Genomic DNA, 7560 nt, shown 5'->3' on the forward strand with positions numbered 1-7560 from the left:
CATATGACTGTCATGTGATAGTGTAATACAGATATGCAATCAAACGGTAAATAGCTAATTTTGTATAATACATATAATTGTGGAATTTAGTAACAAAAGACATCCCTGTCAATGTCAAGTGAGAGAGTTTTATTATATTATAATTATTTTAGTTGTACGTTCTCGCCTATAAGCGGAGAGTAAATAAGGGTCAACTGGGAAACAAAGTCTGTTGACTTTACGGTACAATTTTACTTTCCTGAGTTTGACTGATTCGTTAACACGGAGGCAATGTGTATTGATCTTATCAATGCAACTGGGTTTTTTTCATATTTTTTTTTACTTTTACAATCAGAGGAAATGTAAATTTTAAGCAATTTTGCTTATTACAATGAACATGAAATACAATTTTAGTTATTTTTCAAATTCTGTATAGATAATTTTCCAAACGAAGAAAAAGTTAATTTTATCTGACCGGCAGACACAGAAATGCACATGCCAGTACACCTCCAGCGGCAGACGCATAGAAATACACATACATGTACATGTACCAGTACACATACCAGTACACCTCCAGTGCACATACCAGTACGCATACCAATACACATCCAATACATATACCAGTACACATACCAGTACACCTCCATAACACATACCAGTACACCTCCAATACCAGTACACATACCAGTACACCTTCAGTACACCAAGCACACCTTTATCACACATATCAGTATACCTCCAATACCCATACCAGTACACCTCCAGTACACCTCCAGTACACAAACCAGTGCACCCCCAGTACACATACCAGTACACCTCCAGTACTCAAACCAGTGCACCCCCAATACCCATACCAGTACACCTCCAGAACACATTTTAGTACACATACCAGTACACATACCAGTACACCAAGCACACCTCCATCACACATATCAGTATACCTCCAATACACATACCAGTACACCTCTAGTACACATACTAGAACACCTCCAGTACACATACCAGTGCACCTCCAGTACACATACCAGTACACATATCAGTACACCTCCAGTACACATACCAGTACACATATCAGTACACCTCCAGTACACATACCAGTACACCTCCAGTACTCATACCAGTACACCTCCAGTACACCAAGCACACCTCCATCACACATATCAGAATACCTCCAATACACATACTAGTACACCTCCAGTACACATACTAGTACACCTCCAGTACACATACTAGTACACCTCCAGTACACATACTAGTACGCCTCCAGTACACATACCAGTACACCTGCAGTACACATACCAGTACACATACCAGCACACCTCCAGTACACATACCAGTACACATCCAGAACACATACCAGTACACATACCAATACACATACTAGTACACCTCCAGTACACATACTAGTACACCTCCAGTACACATACCAGTACACATACCAATACACATACCAGTACACCTCCAGTACACATACCAGTACACCTGCAGTACACATACCAGTACACATACCAGTACACCCCCATTACACATATTAGTATACCTCCAGTACACATACCAGTACACCTCTTGACACATTTCAATGATGGACAGTGGAAGCGAGGGAGAGAAAGGAAGAAAAGAGAGAAGAAAGGAGGGGGATTTAGGCTGTCAAACGGTCAAAGACGGGTACATGTATGTTCTTTATACATGTGTTTTCTTGTTTTTTATATTCTAAAACTATATTTTGTAGGATCGGCATATTGTTACAGATACCATTGAATTAAAAACACTCATTTATTTAATAATAAAATAAACTCTTCTGTAGAAGAACTTCGAAACCTCGGAATGAATTAAAAACACTCATTTATTTAATAATAAAATAAACTCTTCTGTAGAAGAACTTCGAAACCTCGGCCAGCTGGCGCCCAATGTCTAAGAGTTCTACAGGTTATACAATGTACGAGTTACTTCCGTTGCATTGCATTGAGTTTAAAAACCCGAGTAAATAGATTGGTGTATACAATACTTTGCATTATTTAGACAATAAACTGGGAATCTTAAATATTGTTAGGTTATGGCACGAACCTTAATCTAAACAGAAGAAAAAGTGGAAAATATCACAAAAAGACTTTAAACATATCCAAAAAAGACCCGAACAAAGTCCCAAAACGACCTTTCATTCTGTTACTAAAACCACTTCTTACCGGAACACGTGTGCCGCACATGTTCCGTCGTGGTTTATTGAACAGCTGTGCAGAACATCCAAAGCAACGAAGGACCCAAGATCAACGAACCTTGGCAATTTGTCTCATAGGAGAAAATCAATACGCTCTTAAGAGCATAAATGTTTTATGAATTGAAAAAACATGTAGAAGAACAGAAACAGAATGTTAATTGAGACAATGGCAAAATGGCATGTTTCAGGGAGGTAATACGATGAGAACATTTAAACTGTTCAAAAAAAGTTATGAAGCAGAACTATATGTACGGAGTGCATTAGCCAAGATGTGGTGTAGCTCCACTTCGAATAGAAACAGGGCCGTAGTGTTGGGCGGTGTGAGAGATTGCCAGTTGAAGAAAGATTACGTTTTAATTGTATATTCCATATGAATGTGAAAGACATGTCTTACTCGAATGTCCTCTGTACACCGATTTATGTGGTGAATTAAACGAGTATTCTGCTAGGACTGTGTATGGTTGTCAGATTCCTTAGTAATCATACCATCAATATTACTGCTAAAAGTCTGTTTGAGTTTTTCTTGTCGCCACATACTGTTATATCACTGATCGTTTAATTCATACAATTCACAAAGAACTAGCTAGTTGTTGGAAGGCAAAACTCCGACTCCAGATGTATATCTACGCTTATGAACCCTAACGATACTCATTTTTGTGTATTTTAATGTTATACCAATGACCATGTTAACAGGTTAAAGGGTCATTTTAGCCTTAAACAATTTTTAAGTATCTCATAATTCCTACTAAAGAATTGACATCAGACATATGTGAATGGGCATGTGTGGTTATTGTAGTACATGTCACGACAATGTTGTATTTAACGCCGGTATGCATTCTGATGTGTAACATATGTCCAACATATTTGATTGATTTGGTTTGAGCTACAAAACAAAATTAATGTAGACTTAAGGCAAAACACATACACACAGGTAAATTCATCTGCTGTGGATTATAATCAATATAAACCAATTACCGACGTTTTCTGGTCCACATTTAAGCAAGAACCACTATTAGGTATAACTGCCATATGTCCATATTTATTATATAAGTAAGACATTCATTTTAGTTAAAATGTTTTTTATATTTCCCTTACAGAGTGACCTATATCCATTTTAAGTTAATGCTGGGATGCCATGCGGGAAAATTATCAAAAGAAAAATATGAAGTGATGATATATAAAAAGAAGCATGCTGGTATGAGGTCTACCAAGTTTGTTCGAATGAATGACCTTCGTCCATATTCAGGTTTACAGGGGTCAAATATGTTGAAAACTTTAAACGACTTCTTCTGAATATCTAAACGGGGACCTTGTCGATGATATTTGGCTAGTACATATAACATGCATGGATAACGGGCAACCAATTTTGTTCAAATGAATGGTTTTTATGTGAATGACCTTTACACACTTTCAATGTCACATCTTGTCAATTGTGTATAAATCTTTGAAAGTCATCTTCTCAGTAAACAAAATGTCTAGGGTGGTGAAAATTGGCAAGCTGCATTCTGCGATGAAGGGCTATAACGTTTGTTCAATTTAATGTCCTTGTTTAACGTTCAAGGTAACATGGGTCAAATGTGTTTAAATCTTAATTTAACAGGTTCTTTTGAATGACTTTGAGTCAAGACACTGATATTTTGCCTGTCACTTTATTTTACAGTTGTGAGATTATTTCAAGGTGAACCAATAATAATAATAATAATGATAATAATAATAATTCGAGGTTCTTATATACCACTTTATCACAACCTAGTTCGTAGGTTGTCACAAAGCGGTTCACAAATTATTATCCGTGGTTATAGGCCCTTTGCAACCAGCCAATACCTTTCTCAACTCCCTGGGAGCATACAGCTAGAGCTGTCATTTCGGCGCCAGCAGCTAGCATTCAACAATTCTAGCACTGCCCAACCACGTACTCATTTACAGCTGAGTAACCTGGAACAAGCGGAGTAAAGTATCATGCTCAAAGATACAACACAGTGCCTCTTGTTCAATAATAATGTAATAGTAGTATTTGTATCTGTGTCATCATTCAAACCGTGCTTTGATATATGAGGCGCCATAAACTAATTAGGTCTGTATGGAGGTGTAGAAAATTAACAGCCTTTCATGTTCTAAAATTTATCAAAAGCATTTAAATACACTCTTGTCGCATCAATGAATTGGATCTAATATGATACTTGCCATATATGTTCTCCTTAGTGTGGTTGTTATGGCTGTAGTTTGTAGGACGTCTGAATGACATACATACAAGATTGCTGTTAGGTTCAAATCTCCGGGAAACAGCTTGAATATTAATACGTGTTCATTTGACGTTTCAGATTGCAGCCGTTAATTCCGTGAATGGAAGTATGTCACACGGACTAAAGCTTTCGTGATATTGATTATATAAGCAGGCACTCATTTTAGTAGTGAAATCTTGTTTATATTCAAACGACTTCTTCTGAAATAATGAGTTTTTTCCCCATTCGACACCTACATAAACCACACACATTACATAGCACTACACAAAACACACACATTACATAACACACTTCACAAACCACACACATTACATAGCACACTACACAAACCACACACATTACATAGCACACTACACAAACCACACACATTACATAGCACACTACACAAACCACACACATTACATAGCACACTACACAAACCACACACATTACATAGCACACTACACAAACCACACACATTACATAGCACACTACACAAACCACACACATTACATAGCACACTACACAAACCACACACATTACATAGCACACTACACAAACCACACACATTACATAGCACACTACACAAACCACACACATTACATAGCACACTACACAAACCACACATATTACATANCAAACCACACACATTACATAACACTACATAAATCACACACATTACATAGCACACTACACAAACCACACACATTACATAGCACACTACACAAACCACACACATTACATAACACACTACACAAACCACACACATTACATAACACACTACACAAACCACACACATTACATAGCACACTACACAAACCACACACATTACATACCACACTACACAATCTACACACATAACATAGCACTACATTAAACACATCACATAGCACACTACACATACCACACACATTACATAGCACACTACACAAACCACACACATTACATACCACACTACACAATCTACACACATAACATAGCACTACATTAAACACATCACATAGCACACTACACAAACCACACACATTACATAGCACACTACACAAACCACACACATTACATAGCACACTACACAAAACACACACATTACATAGCACTACACAAACCACACACATTACATAAACCACACACATTACATACCACTACATAAAACACACATTACATAGCACTTTACAAACCACACACATTACATAGCACACTACATAAAACACACACATTACATAACACACTACACAAACCACACACATTACATAACACCTACACAAAAGACATACATTACATAACACACTACACAAACCACACACATTATATAGCACACTACACAAACCTCACATATTACATAACACTACACAAACCACACACATTACATAGCACTACACAAACCACACACATTACATTACACACTACATAAAACCACACACATTACATAGCACCTACATAAAACACACACATTACATAGCACCTACATAAAACACACATTACAAAACACACACATTACATAACACACTTCACAAACCACACATATTACATTACAGTACACAAAACACACACATTACATAGCACTACATAAAACACACACATTACAAAGCACTACATAAAACACACATTACAAAACACACACATTACATAACACCCTTCACAAACCACACACATTACATAACACTACATAAAACACACATTACATTACACACTACACAAACCACACACATTAAATAGCACTACACAAACCACACACATTACATAACACCAACAAACCACTATACATATCACTACATAAAACACACATGTTACATATCACAACATCAAACACACATTACATAGCACCTACATTAAACACAAACGTTACATAGCACCTACATAAAACACAAACATTATATAGCACCTACATTAAACACAAACATTACATAGCACCTACATTAAACACAAACATTACATAGCACCTACATAAAACACAAACTACATAGCTCCTACATAAAACACACACATTACATAGCACCTACATTAAACACAAACGTTACATAGCACCTACATAAAACACACACATTACATAACACACTACACAAACCACACACATTACATAACACACTACACAAACCACACACATTACATAGCACCTACATTAAACACAAACATTACATAGCACCTACATAAAACACAAACTATATAGCTCCTACATGAAACACACACATTACATAGCACTACATAAACCACACACATTGCATAGCACACTACATTAACCACACACATTACATAGCACACTAAACAAACCACACAAATTCCATAGCACACTACACAAAAAACACACATTACATAGCACACTACACAAACCACACCCATTACATACCACTACACAAACCACACACATTACATAACACACTACACAAACCACACATATTACATATCACACTACACAAAACACACACATTACATAACACACTACACAAACCACAAACATTACATAACACACTACACAAACCACAAACATTACATAACACACTACACAAACCACACATATTACATAGCACACTACACAAACCACACACATTACATAGCACCTACATAAACCACACACATTACATAGCACTTCACAAACCACACACATTACATAACACTACACATACCACACACATTACATAGCACACTACACAAACCACACATGTCACATATCACTACATAAAACACACATGTTACATATCACTACATAAAACACACATTGCAAAACGCACTACACAAACCACACACATTACATAGCACACTACACATCCACACACATTACATACCACTACATAAACCACACACATTTCATAGCACACTACACAAACCACACACATTACATAGCACACTACACATCCACACACATTACATAACACTACACAAACCACACACATTACATAGCACACTACACAAACCACACACATTACATAGCACACTACACAAACCACACACATTACATAACACACTACACAAACCACACACATTACATAACACACTACACAAACCACACACATTACATAACACACTACACAAACCACACACATTACATAACACACTACACAAACCACACACATTACATAACACACTACACAAACCACACACATTACATAACACACTACACAAACCACACACATTACATAACACACTACA

Source organism: Mizuhopecten yessoensis, unplaced genomic scaffold, assembly GCF_002113885.1.
Source record: "Mizuhopecten yessoensis strain PY_sf001 unplaced genomic scaffold, ASM211388v2 scaffold715907, whole genome shotgun sequence".
NCBI lineage: Eukaryota > Metazoa > Mollusca > Bivalvia > Pectinida > Pectinidae > Mizuhopecten > Mizuhopecten yessoensis.